Source organism: Tamandua tetradactyla, chromosome 26 (genome assembly GCF_023851605.1).
Source record: "Tamandua tetradactyla isolate mTamTet1 chromosome 26, mTamTet1.pri, whole genome shotgun sequence".
In the NCBI taxonomy this organism is placed as follows: Eukaryota; Metazoa; Chordata; class Mammalia; order Pilosa; family Myrmecophagidae; genus Tamandua; species Tamandua tetradactyla.
Window position 1 is genome coordinate 28,306,903 of NC_135352.1, and position 14,950 is coordinate 28,321,852.

Here is a 14,950-nt window from a genome sequence, read left to right on the forward strand (position 1 = left end):
AAATTTTCTGCATGAGGGAGAACAAATGAATGTCACATTGCAAGGTGTTGAAAATGGGTGGAATACAGGAAAAAGTACAAGCAATGCAAGCTACTGTCACATTCTAATGTGCTTCTACTGAATGTAACAAAGGCATTATGCCAAAACTAAATGTCAACAGGTGGGAACAAGGGGGATGGGTGTGGATTCCTTGTGGAAGAAAAGGAAATGTCTTCATAGAAATTCGAGTGGCAAAGGCATGTCTATTTACTTTGGTTGGACTGTATGATGTACAAATAAAACTGCTTAAAAATGAACAGAGAGAAACAAGTGCTGGAGAAAATGTGGAGAAAGGGATGTACCTACTCTCTCATGGTAGGGAAGCTGAGAGGTGCAGCCCCTTGGAGGGCAGTGTGGCGGTTCCACAGGAGACTAGGGGTGAAGTTGCCATGTGATCCTGTGTGGTAGTTAGATTCAGTTGTCAACTTGGCTAGGTGAAGGTGACTAGATCTGTTGCTGTGGTTATGAGCCAATGGCGTGTGAACCTTATCTGTTGATGATTATATCTGCAGTCAGCTAAGGGGCGTGCCTGCTGTAATGAATGATGTTTGATTTAATTGGCTGGTGCTTAAATGAGAGAGCTCAACGTAGCACAGCCCAAGCAGTTCAGCATACTTCATCTCAGCACTCTCAGCTCAGCCCAGGCCTTGGGAGATGCAGAAAGAAATCACCCCGGGAAAGTTGTTGGAACCCAGAGGCCTGCAGAGAAGGCCAGCAGAGATCACCCTGTACCTTCCCATATAAGAACCTCAGTTGAAAAGTTAACTGCCTTTCCTTTGAAGAACTAACGAAATAAATTCCCTTTTTTTCTAATGTTTCTTTTTTTTTTTATTAATTAATGGAAAAAAAGAAATTAACCCAGCATTTAGAAATCATACCATTCTACATATGCAATCAGTAATTCTTAACATCATCACATAGATGCATGATCATCGTTTCTTAGTACATTTGCATCGGTTTAGAAGAACTAGCAACATAACAGACAAAGATATAGAATGTTAATATAGAGAAAAAAAAAGTAATAATAATAGTAAAAAAAAAAAACCTATAGCTCAGATGCAGCTTCATTCAGTGTTTTAACATGATTACTTTACAATTAGGTATTATTGTGCTGTCCATTTTTTAGTTTTTGTATCTAGTCCTGTTGCACAGTCTGTTTCCCTTCAGCTCCAATTACCCATTATCTTACCTTGTTTCTAACTCCTGCTGGACTCTGTTACCAATGACATATTCCAAGTTTATTCTCGAATGTCCGTTCACATCAGTGGGACCATACAGTATTTGTCCTTTAGTTTTTGGCTGGACTCACTCAGCATAATGTTCTCTAGGTCCATCCATGTTATTACATGCTTCATAAGTTTATCCTGTCTTAAAGCTGCATAATATTCCATCGTATGTATATACCACAGTTTGTTTAGCCACTCGTCTGTTGATGGACATTTTGGCTGTTTCCATCTCTTTGCAATTGTAAATAACACTGCTATAAACATTGGTGTGCAAATGTCCTTTTGTGTATTTGCCCTTAAGTCCTTTGAGTAGATACCCAGCAATGGTATTGCTGGGTTGTATGGCAATTCTATAGTCAGCTTTTTGAGGAACCACCAAACTGCCTTCCACAGTGGTTGCACCATTTGACATTCCCACCAACAGTGGATAAGTGTGCCTCTTTCTCCGCATCCTCTCCAGCACTTGTCATTTTCTGTTTTGTTGATAATGGCCATTCTGGTGGGTGTGAGATGATATCTCATTGTGGTTTTGATTTGCATTTCTCTAATGGCCAGGGACATTGAGCATCTCTTCATGTGCCTTTTGGCCATTTGTATTTCCTCTTCTGATAGGTGTCTGTTCAAGTCTTTTTCCCATTTTGTAATTGGGTTGGCTGTCTTTTTGTTGTTGAGATGAATAATCTCTTTATAAATTCTGGATACTAGACCTTTATCTGATATATCATTTCCAAATATTGTCTCCCATTGTGTAGGCTGTCTTTCTACTTTCTTGTTGAAGTTCTTTGATGCACAAAAGTGTTTAATTTTGAGGAGCTCTCATTTATTTATTTCCTTCTTCAGTGCTCTTGCTTTAGGTTTAAGGTCCATAAAACCGCCTCCAATTGTAAGTTTCATAAGATATCTCCCTACATTTTCCTCTAACTGTTTTATGGTCTTAGACCTAATGTTTAGATCTTTGATCCATTTTGAGTAAATTCCCTTTTATTAAAAGCCAATCCATCCCTGGTGTGTTGCATTCCGGCAGCTAGCAAACTAGAACATCCTGCAACCTCATTGCTCAGGATATACCTAGAGGAACTAAGTGTGGGGACACAAATGGACATTTGCACATTGGTGTTTATGGCACTCTCTCAACCACTGATGCCTTTTCATTACACTTCTTTCTCCCTTTTAGTCAGGATGGCATTGTTGATCCCATGATGCCAGGGCCAGACTCACCCCTGGGAGTCATCTCCCATGCCACCAGGGAGACATTCACCCTTAGATGTCATGTCCTCTGTGGTGGGGAGGGCAATGATTCCACTTGCAGAGTTGGGCTTAGAGAGACCGAGGCCACATCTGAGCAACAAAAGTAACTCTTAGGCATACCTATAGGTAAGCTAAGCTTCTCCACTACATACATAAAGCTTCTCCACTACATATATAAAGCTTCATAACAGCAAGCCTCAAGATCAAGGGCTTGGCTTATTGATTTGTGTATCCCTAATGTTTGACACAGTGTCAGGGATTTCCCCAGTAATACCATTTATTTTTGGTTTATAACTCTGCTTTTTACTTCCTACAGGGTCTAAAATGTCACAATAAATCAATGATTTGGGACTCATAATGTACAGACATACAATTTGTGACAGAACTACATAAAGGTGGGAGCGGGGACAGAGGGGTATACACATATAGTTTGACATTAAGGAAACAAGGCTGTTATAGGTTTAGGATATTTAATTTAAGCCCCATGGTATCTATGAAAAATATATCAGAGAAATGCAAGCTCACAGAAATTGGAGTACACGTTTGCCATGGGTGGGGGACAGGAAGATCGGGAGTTAATGCATAATGGGTATAGGGTTTCTGTTTGGGGAGATGGGAAAGTTTTGGTAATGGAAGGTGGTAAAGGTATCACATTGTGCATCTGATTAATCTCAGTGAATGGTATGCTTGGCAGGGGTTGAAGTGGGAAAGTTTATGTTGTATATATGATCACACAATTAAAAAGAAAAAGGAAGAAAAAGCTACTGAAGAGACAATGCTTATTCAATGCAAGGTGTGATCTTGAATAGGACCTAGCAAGGGGAAAGAAAAAGTACAAAGGGATATCACTGAGACATATGAAGACATTGTAAAATAGATAACAGAAATTTATATAAATATAAAATTTCATGAACTTGATAACCATCCTTGAGCTGGTTATATAAGTAAATATCCTTGTTCTTAGGAAATTTACATGACAGTATTAACTGTTCAAGGAGCATGATCTATACAACCTACATTCAAGTGTTCAAAAAATGGGTGATACCCTCCCCCTCTCTACATGGGACATGACTCCCAAGGGTGTGGACCTTCCTGGTAACGTGGGACAGAAATCCTGGAATGAGTTGAGACTCAGCATCAAGGGATTGAGAAAACCTTCTTGACCAAAAGGGGGAAGAATGAAATGAGACAAAATAAAATGTCAATGGCTAAGAGATTCCAAATAGAGTCAAAAGGTTATTCTGGAGATTATTCTTATGGATTAAATAGATATCACCTTGTTAGTTAAGACATAATGGAGAGGCTGGAGGGAACTGCTTGAAAATGTGGAGCTGTGTTCCAGCAGCCATGTTTGTTGAAGATGATCGTATAATGATATAGCTTTCACAATGTGACTGTGTGATTGTGAAAACCTTGTGTCTGATGCTCCTTTTATCTACCTTATCAACAGATGAGTAAAACACATGGAGTAAAGATGAATAATAGGGGGAACAAATGTTAAAATAAATTTAGAGTGAAATGCTGGTGATCGGTGAGGGGTAGGGGTAGGGGGTATGGTATGTATGCATTTTTTTTCCTGTTTTCTTTTTATTTCTTTTTCTGAATAGATGCAAATGTTCTGAGAAATTATAATGATGAATATGCAACTATGTGATGATATTGTGAATTACTGATTATATATGTAGAATGGAATGATCAAAGGTTACGAATGTTTGCATTTGTTTGGTGTTTTTTGGTATTTAAAAAATTAATTAAAAATGGTTGGATAAACAGAGAGAAGATAGATACATCGAATGTGGCAAATTGTTAAAATTGGAGGATCTAGGTATCTGGGCAGGAAGGGGTGTGTTAGAGTTTTCTATGGGGGGGTTGTATTCTTTTGTAACTTTCCTGTAAATTTGGAAATATTTAAAAATAAAAATTAAAGACAGGGAGTTTTCAAGATGGCAACTTAGCAATGTGTGCGTTTTAGTTCATCCTCCAGAACAACTACTAAATAACCATAAATAGTACAGAACAGCTCCCGGAGCCACGTCAGTGACCGGACACATAGTGTACCCCAGTCTGGACCAGCTGGATCAGCTGTGAGCCCCCCCATAACCATGAGTTCCCCAAGCTGCGATGGCTTGTGCCCCTCCCCAACTGGCTGCTTCCCAGAAGGGAAAGGAAAGAGACTTTACCAGTAGCAGGGGCTAAGTGCAACCAAACACCAGTTGTGGAATTAATTAACAAATTCTGAGTACTAAAAATAGGCCCCCAGCTCAGATGAACCTGGTAAAAACTGAGGTTGATCATTTTTGCCCCAGTGCCAAGGGGTCAGGGCTGACAGAAAAAGAAAAAAGGAAACAGAGGTTCTTGTGGCTATGTTTCTACAAAGGCTTGACTGCCTTTGGAGACAGCAGCAGGGCTCCTCAGGCTGCAACTGCCACAGGCATAGGCAGAAACAAGCTTGTTTGAAGGACTGTCTGGAGCCTGTGCCTTCCCCAGGGGAGGGGTGAAGCCCAACTCAGGTGGAATCCCTCCCTCAAGGAACGCAGACACCAGAGCTTGGTAATTTGAAGCCATTCAAACCAGCCTACAGCCTCTCCTCTGTCTCCACCATGCCCCCAGCAACAAAGTTTATGTTGTATGTATGATCACACAATTAAAAAGAAAAAGGAAGAAAAAGCTACTGAAGAGACAATGCTTATTTAATGCAAGGTGTGATCTTGAATAGGACCTAGCAAGGGGAAAGAAAAAGTACAAAGGGATATCACTGAGACATATGAAGACATTGTAAAATAGATAACAGAAATTTATATAAATATAAAATTTCATGAACTTGATAACCATCCTTGAGCTGGTTATATAAGTAAATATCCTTGTTCTTAGGAAATTTACATGACAGTATTAACTGTCTTCCAGAGTTAAAGGTACTGTATCATCTTATGCTGGTGGGACCTGCAGGGAGACAAGCACCACATACTGGGCAGGATAAGAAAAACAGAGCCCAGAGACTTCACAGGAAATTCTTTCAACCTGCTAGGTTTCACCCTCAGGAAAAACAAACACAGGTGACTCTTTCCTCCTGATAGGAGGCCAGTTTGGCCTGGGAAAAACCATCTGGGGTCTATAATACCTAAGTAAACCCTCCTAAGGGGGGCGGGGAGGGGAAGGCACCATACAAGCAGGGCAAGAAATAAGAAAACAAGAACTGAAAAATTCTCCTCTGTTAAACAAAACCTAAGCTAGTGGTCCAGAAAAAGGTGAACTGAATGTCAAAGAACAGATAGACAACAAATTCATCCAGCAAGAAAAACCTAGGTAAAAGAAGTGACAACAATCTCCTGAATAAACTAATTAAGGTAATTAAATGCCTAGACGTGAGTAAAAAATAACAAATCACAATAAGAAAATTGAAGATATGGCCCAGTCAAAGGAACAAACCAACAATTCAAATGAGATACAGGAACTGAAACAATTAATTCAGAATATACAAACAGTCATGGAAAATCTTATCAAAAACCAAATCAATGAATTGAGGGAGGATATAGAGAAGGCAAGGAATGAACAAAAAGAAGAAATTGAAAGTCTGGAAAAACAAATCACAGAACTCACGGGAATGAAAGGCACAGAAGAAGATATGAAAAAAAAATGGAAACTTACAATGGTAGATTTCAAGAGGCAGACGATAGGGTTAGTGAACTGGAGGATGGAACATCTGAAATCCAACAAGACAAAGAAAATATAGGGAAAAGAATGGAAAAATATGAGCAGGGACTCAAGGAATTGAATGACAATATGAAGCACATGAATATACATGTTGTGGGTGTCCCAGAAGGAGAAAAGAAGGGAAAAGGAGGAGAAAAACTAATGGAGGGGCGGGCCACGGTAGCTCAGCAGGTTAGAATGCTTGCCTGCCATGCCCGAGGACCCGGGTTCAATTCCCGGTGCCTGCCCATGTAAAAAAAAAAAAAACTAATGGAGGAAATTTTCACTGAATATTTCCCAACACTTATGAAAGACTTAAAATTACAGATCCAAGAAATGCAGCATACCCCCAAAGAGTATAGATCCAAATAGATGTACTCCAAGACACTTACTAATCAGAATGTCAGAGGTCAAAGAGAAAGAGAGAATCTTGAAAGCAGCAAAAGAAAAGAATCCATCACATACAAGGGGAGCCCAATAAGAGTATGCATAGCTTTCTCAGCAGAAATCATGGAGGCGAGAAGACAGTGGGATGATATATTTAAATTATTAAAAGAGAAAAAGTGCCAACCAAGAATTCTATATCCAGCAAAATTGTCCTTCAAAGATGAGGGAGAAATTAAAACATTTTCAGACAAAAAATCACTGAGAGAATTTGTGACCAGGAGACCAGCTCTGCAAGAAATACTAAAGGGAACGCTAGAGACAGATACGATGACAGAAGAGAGAGAAGTGGAGAAGAGTGTAGAAAGGAAGACAATGAGTAAAGGTAAAAAGAAGGAAAATTAGATATGACATATAAAATCCAAAAGGCAAAATGGTAGAAGAAAGTACTACCAGTACAGTAATAACACTAAATGATAATGGATTAAACTCCCCAATCAAAAGACATAGACTGGCAGAATGGATTAAAAAACAGGACCCATCTATATGCTGTCTCTACTCAAAGGACATGAGGGCAAGGACACAAACGGACATTTGCACACCAATGTTTATAGCAGCATTACTTACAATTACTAAGAAATGGAAACAGCCAAAAATGTCCATCAACAGATGGGTGGCCAAGCAAACTGTGGTATATACATATGATGGAATATTATCCAGCTGTAAGACAGAATAAAGTTATGAAGTATGTAGCAACATGAATGGACCTTAAAGACATTATGCTGAGTGAGATTAGCCAAAAACAAAAGGACAAATACTGTATGGTTTCACTGATATGAACTGACATTAGTGAATAAACTTGGAATATTTCGTTGGTAACAGAGACCATCAGGAGATAGAAATAGGGTAAGATATTGGGTAATAGGAGCTGAAGGGATACAGACTCTGCAACAGGACTGAATATAAAAACTCAGAAATGGATAGCACAATACCACCTAACTGTAATGTAATTATGTTAAAACACTGAATGAAGCTGAATGTGAGAATGATAGAGGCAGGAGGGCTGGGGGCATAAATGAAATCAGAAAGAAAGATAGACGATAAGGATTGAGATGGTATAATCTAGGAATGCCTAGAGTATATAATAATAGTGACTAAATGTACAGATTTAAAACATGTTTTTGCGTGAAGAAGAACAAAGGAATGTCATTACTGCAGGGTGCTGAAAATAGATGGTAATTAATATTTTAAAATGTCACTTTATGTGTGAGACTAAAGCATGTTTATTAAGTGCAAAATTTATATTTTGACTAGTGCATCTCCTAATATAACTTATGTAGATAGCTTGGTTGAACAACATAAGTACATAGAGCCTTGGGTAGGACATGAGATTTTGTTGGTTTGTGCAGAGTGATGCCCCGATGTATCCCAGAGTGATTTGATCAGTGAGTGGAAAAGTATTTGCAAAGTCCCCTTCGGGGAATGGTGAAAATTCAACCTCCCCAAGTTGAATCCTTGATATTCTCACAAGCAGTGTGGACAACCAAAGCTATAGGCTGAGCCCCCAGTCTTGGGGTTTGTTCATGTGAAACTTAACCCCACAAAGGATAGGTCAAGCCTACTTAAAATTAGGCCTAAGAGTCACTCCCAAGAGAGCCGTTTTTGTTGCTCAGATGTGGCCTCTCTCTCCAGCCAACACAACAAGCAAACTCACCACCCTCCCCCTGTCTGCATGGGCATGGCTCCCAGAGGTGTGGATCTTCCTGGCAGCATGGGACAGAAATCCTAGAATGAGCTGAGACTCAGCATCAAGGGATTGAGAAAACCTTCTCAACCAAAAGAGGGAAGAGTGAAATGAGACAAAGTGTCAATGGCTGAGAGATTCCAAACAGAGTCAAGGGGTTATCCTGGAGGTTATTCTTATGCATTAAGTAGATATCACTTTGTTATTCAAGATGCAGTGGAGAGGCTGGAGGGAACTGCCTGAAAATGTAGAGCTGTGTTCCAGTAGCCATGTGTCTTGATGATGATTGTATAATGATAAAGCTTTCACAATGTGACTGTGTGATTGTGAAAACCTTGGTTCTAATGCTCTTTTTATCTACCTTGTCAACAGAAGAATAAAACATATGGAATAAAAATAAATAATAGGGGGAACAAATGTTAAAATACATTTATTTTGAAATGCTAGTGATCAATGAAAGGGAGGGGTAAGGGGTATGGTATGTATAAATTTATTTTTCTGTTTTTGTTTTATTTTTCTGTTTGTCTTTTTATTTCTTTTTCTGAATTAATGCAAATGTTCTAAGAAGTGATCATGATGATGAATATGCAACTATGTGATGATATTGTGAATTGCTGATTATATATGTAGAATGGAATGATGATATGTTGGGAATGTTTGTGTTTCTTTCTTGTAATATTTTTTTAAAACTTTTAAGAATTAATAAAAAAAATTTTTTAAAAAGTAAAGACAGAATCAAAAAGATTTTTCGGAAAAGTGCCAGTGATATGGCATGTGTATCTAAGAAACTAATTAAAGTACATGAATATACACCAAGGAAAAGTATTTTCTTCATATTTTATATTAATCAAAATAAAGGAAATTTAAAATGGTCACAGATACTTGTTATTTTCATAGTTTAAAAAGACCTTTAAAAATAGACTATGAAATGTTCATATTTTTTGCTCTGTCAGTACACTAGAAACAAATTTATTTGTAAACAAATATGAAAATAAATGTCAAAGAATTATTCAATTTTGACATTTCCTTTTACTCTTAAAAGTGTCACAGTTTAGTGGATAAATTTATATGGTCATTCTAGATAAGAGCCTCTAGTAGGAGTGCAAAGAATTGATTTACAATTTGATAAGCAATGGGAGGACATCAAGTATTTTATGCTGTTGAAATTGTAGTCTACTTTGGATAGATTAATTTGGCAGCAATCCATAAAACAGATCGGAGGGGAGACAAGATTAGAGTCCCAAGAAACCATTTAGGTGGCTCTTGTTATTTTCTAGGCAAAGAGAATTGAAAGTTGAAAATGAGAGAGTGGAGTGAGGAAAGAAAGGAGGTGAATTAGGGGACTATGGTTGGCATAGAAACTACAACCTCCCATCAGACTGGACAGAAGATAAAGAGGAGTAGGGAATAAGAGAAGTGCATTGTGTGATTGGGAATATTTCTGTTCTCTTCAAAGAAACAGGGAAGAGTAGAGGAACAGTGGACTTTGAGGAAGGAGATGATCTCAAATGCCCACAGCCAGAGTCTCATGGTGCCTGGCCTAAGGACAGAGATTTGGGGTCTGATCCTGAGGGAAATAGCAGATTGATGCAGAGCCAGAATTTTGTTTTTTCCCTTGCCTTCCTCTTCTTTTGCATCAAAATGTGGACTACTTACACAATGAGGAGAAAGATCATTTGTTTATATTTTTATTTGTTAAGTCATTTAAACATTTATCGTGCTCTTATGAGCCAGATACACTTTTATGCCCTAGAGACAAGCATGAACAAATCAGTCCCTGCCTTCCAAGATCTTTCAGTTTGGAGCATGTGCTGGTTTGAAAGTAGTATGTGCCCCAGAAAAGCCATGTTTTAATCCTGATCCAATCTTGTGATGGCGGCCATTTCTTTTAATCCTAATTCTATACTGTTGGAAAGAAACTTTTGATTAATCTCCATAGAGATGTGACATGACCAACTGTAGGTGTGACTTTTTGATTAGACCAATTTCAGGTGGGTCTTGATTAGTTTACTGAATCCATTAAAAGAGAAAACATTTTGGAGAGCACCAGAATTACAGAGCCAACATAAACCTTAGAGCAGTGCTGACACAGATGGAGAACAGAGACACGATGATTGGAGATGCTTGGAGTCCAGCAGACATAGCCATGAGACGTTAAGCAAGCCAGAACCTGGAGAGAACCAAGAGAAGCCAAGAGATGAAAGCCAGCTCTGGAGAAGCAAAGTGAGGAACCCCCACAAGAACAAAGGCTGAAAGCAATGGAGCCCAAGAGCAAGGGGTAGTAGATGCCAGCCACATGACTTCCCAGCTGACAGAGGTGCTCCTGACCCACCAGCCTTCCTTGATTTAAGGTATTTTATCTGGATGCCTTAGTTTGGACATTTTTATAAGCTTACAACTGTAAACTTGTAATTTATTAAATTCCCTCTATAAAAGCCATTCCAATTCAGGTATATTGCATTCTTGCAGCTTGCAAACCAGTACAGAGGGGGAGACTGACAAAAAACTTTGGCCACCAAAGTTCTGCGTGCTCTTCTTGGGTACCCTAACAGAATAATTATCTCAACATCCCTTGTAGTTAGGTGTGGTTATGTAACTAAATTTTAACTGTGAGTGGGAGTAGAAGTGATAGATGACATTTCTCTGTCAAGGCTTTAAAGTGTGTATTCCCTCCACCTCCTCGTTCTCCATTCTACAAGATGTTTATAGATCTTGAAGAGGCAGTGGTGGAAAGTAGAGCCAAAAGATAGAAGGGACTTAGATTTCTGAATGACTAAATGGAGGAAAGCTACCTAACAGCCAGAAAATGCAGACTATGAACTGTTACATGAGCAGGAAATAAAATTCTATTATGTCTGAACTATAATGTAGTCTATTCCACCATAACAGATATAGAAATTGCAGGAAGGTGCTGTCAAAACCTGAAACCCAAGATATATGGCATTGGCTTAGTGCAACAAGGTGAATGATAAAGGGAGAAATATTTCAGGCCGAAAAAGAAAGAAGATCCATGCTATGCAATGGTCTAATATTTGATAATAACTTGGAATAACTTGAAAGAAAGAAGAGGTGCCTACTAACTCTACAGCTCAAGGAAAAATGGTTTGGAAGAGCCATAGGGTTTGTTGGCTGCTCCTCATTGATTACATGTTAAGAAAACTATCTAACTTTGGTAATAAAGCAAAAAGATTTTGGTGTGCTCTTTCAAGGTCATAGTAGAGCATTGTCTAACAAACCACTGAAGGATCATCTGACCTCTAAAGGGCAGTTACCAGTTATTATGCAGCTAATGGAAGATTGAAGAGCTGCAAATAAATTTTGTCTGATAGAGAAACAAATAATTTCTGCTTGATAGAGTCCTATCCACACCCCAATTATGATGCTATTGCCCTATAGGACACTACCCAGTTCATATCTTATTTTGCAGACTTATTTCAGCTCTTTCTTTCACTGACTTTATATACTTCAGTTTCTTGTATACTCATTTGAACCAGCTTGTCATCCTGCTGGGGCCCTAATTAATGAATTAAATATTTGATATTTACTCACTCTATATTTATATGAGAATTATGTTCTTAACTTTTTGAATTATATTTTTATGTGGGGCAGGTATTTCTCACATTTTTTGCTCCGAAGCATCCCATAATTATTTTGGATTAGTGACTGCTGAATGTTTTTTCTGATTCTGAGTGGAAACATTTCTAGAGCAGTTATCCTGTGCCTGCTCCATCATTGTATAATAGTTACGAAGGAAGGGACAGATTATTGTGTCATTTGGTTTATAAATCTCTGGTCCATAATGAGCTGCATCTGAATCTAATGGAGAAGAAGAATGTGCATCTCTAAGAAATCCTAGATGTTGACCTGGATGGGGCTAGGACTGTCTCTCTGGAGGGGGATGGGCTTGGGAAGAAAGGAGCAAATACGTATTTGGTCTCAGCAAGCAGTGACTGCTTGTTACCTACAAAAATGCCTTTCCATCTTCTTTCTGAGTGTACAGGGAATTTCCTTGGGAGTCAATGAGGCCATATGACTAAACTATAGCCAAACACTTCTATGGTTGCAATATTATTGGGGTTTATTTGTAACCCCAGACCAGTCCACCCTAACTAATAAAGAAATATGTCAAGAGATGTATGGTATCAGAATAGGCAGGGCTTGTAATCGAACAGATGTAAGCATTAGGAGAGAGAGGATGGCATTTAGGATGACTCTTGTGTTATTATCTTGGGTGACTGAGTGGATGATCAGAAATGCAGTAAATAGGAGGAAGAGACTCATGCCAATCTTCTTTTCATACTGACTTTCATACTGGTATGAGGACATAACAGGAAGGGACCCTTGCACACACAAACCTCCAAGGAATAAATGCTGAGTCATTGCATGACTGTCTTATGGTTCAAAGGATCATATCCTGCTTTGTGTCACTTATTTTGCTCCTCTATTCCCATTTATTCTACAAAAAAAAAGTCTAGATTTTTCAGCTAAAAATTTGATTTGACCAAAATCTTACTGCAACCTTGAAAACAAAGATTGACCTTTAGAAATTTAACTGTCATGAGAATTTTCCCCATCCTTTAGCTGTCATTGAAAAGGTTGGGATCATAAGTAGCCAACATATCTATTGCATCTTAATGTTTCCAAAGTCCTTTCACATGCATCCTTTAATTTAATTTTCACATGATTCTCCTGAGGCATACTGGGCAGATGTTATTATTCTCATTTTACTAATGAAGAAAGTGGAGTGTCAGCACCAGCTGAATTGCCCAGAACTTCTGGTAGCTGAGATGCAAACAGAAATCTTCCGGCTTTCTGTCCAGGGCTCTTTCCGATATATCCTGCTGTTCCTGTCAGTTACAAAACACAGGAAAGGAGGTAAGTTGGTGTTCTTTATCACTTGAAGGGGTCAGAGGTTTCAGTTGTAGTAGATTCAAGTTCCTATTTATTTAAATTTTGTAGTCTTCTTGAAAAAAAAAAACCGTGAGATTTTTCTCCTAGAATAGTCAAGATGCCAGAATGTGAGTGATGGTGGTCTAAGCTTTTGGCAGCTCTTGAGACAGACCACTGATGCTGACAGACACATTCCGCAATGGAAAATGAGGACTTTTTCCTAAAAAATGAAATCAACCTGAATAAGTAAGATAAGAGAAACCTGAAACTCTGCAAGTCTGTCTGATGAGTGAGGAGGCAAATGTGGAGGGTTTCATGACCAGAAATGAGAGGAAGAAGTTTCTAGATGCCCCAGTAGAGATGCTGCTCTTTCCTGGTCAACTATTGGATACTGCTGGGGCAGGGAAAGTGTGGTGAGAAGCAGAGGCCTATGGTCCTGTTGGCTTTGTCTTATGGGTCCAGTGGCTCCACAGGGCTGCGTGCACAAGCAGAGGCCCCCTGTGCATTCGTCCTCACCCTGGGGAAACTGAACTCCCCAAAAGGTGACTCTTCCTTCCAGAGCTCTGTGTCAGTTCCCTCCAGAGCCTTACCTCTTGGCCTGGTTCAGCTTGGAACCAAAGGTGTGAGGTTCCTGTCACACATTTCCAGGTTGGGGTATTTTGCTTCTAAAAGGGCCAGCTGGGATTTTTTTCAGAGGCAGTAAGGTAAAGTTCTTACTGATAAAACAGGAGGGGAGAGGCTTTGCTTGTAAGAGCTTTTAGCCACTATTCAAAGGTTGGTTGCTTTATAATTTCATTAAAAAGAAGGGGGAAAAGTCTACTGAAAGCAAAAATAACCAGAGACATGCATGCACAAAACTGCAGAATACCTTTATGGGATTAATTCCTTCCAGCCCTTTATCAGACAGAGTTGGGGTGTCACAATAGCCATCATGTCATTACTATTTCAAATGAGGTTCAGTTTCCCATAAGAGAAAGCCTTCTTCTCTTACACAGCCAGGAAAAAAGCATATATCTATGAGCCTTCAGGAAATGAAGTCTCATCTAGAAGAAATTAACGTAATGGAACATCAGGAAGGAAGCTTGAAATCAATTTAACTCTTGTCTTCTTCTTCCTTTTTAGCTTGGTTTTCCCTCCAGGCAGTGATTTGAACTCTCTTATCTCCAGGGTCAGAGCTGGATGGGGGATTTGGAATAACTGGAAGTAAAGAGAGGGAAACAATTTTTAGCTCCAGCTTTGTAAGCTAAATGAAATTCTGAAGGCCTTGTGATTTTTGAAAATTGCCATATTTTTGCTATTTTATGACTCATTTTATTTTCTTCCCCATGTTGACATTTATGGAATTGGGATGTGTAAACAATTTTGTTAAGCAATTTTGTCAGCTGCCTGGAAAAAGAGCAAGGGGTCATAGTGGTGGACATTGCCCAGTTCACTCAAACTTGGCCATGCCAACTAGAAGTATCTGTTCATCCTCTTTGCCACTTTATTTCATTAATTGCATTGGTAGCACCACACACTGATACCTTACATTTGTGTCCCTAATTGTCACTGAAAATGTCTTTACAAAGATTACGCTGCTTTACTGTATGGAAACAAAATTTATCACATTTGCCTAAGACCTGCTGGCACATGCCAAGCATTAGAAATTGTTTCCATCTCAAAAAGTAAATTATGAAAGGCTCCAGCCTAGGAGATTATTTCACACATAATGGAAAACTCTTATTCAGGC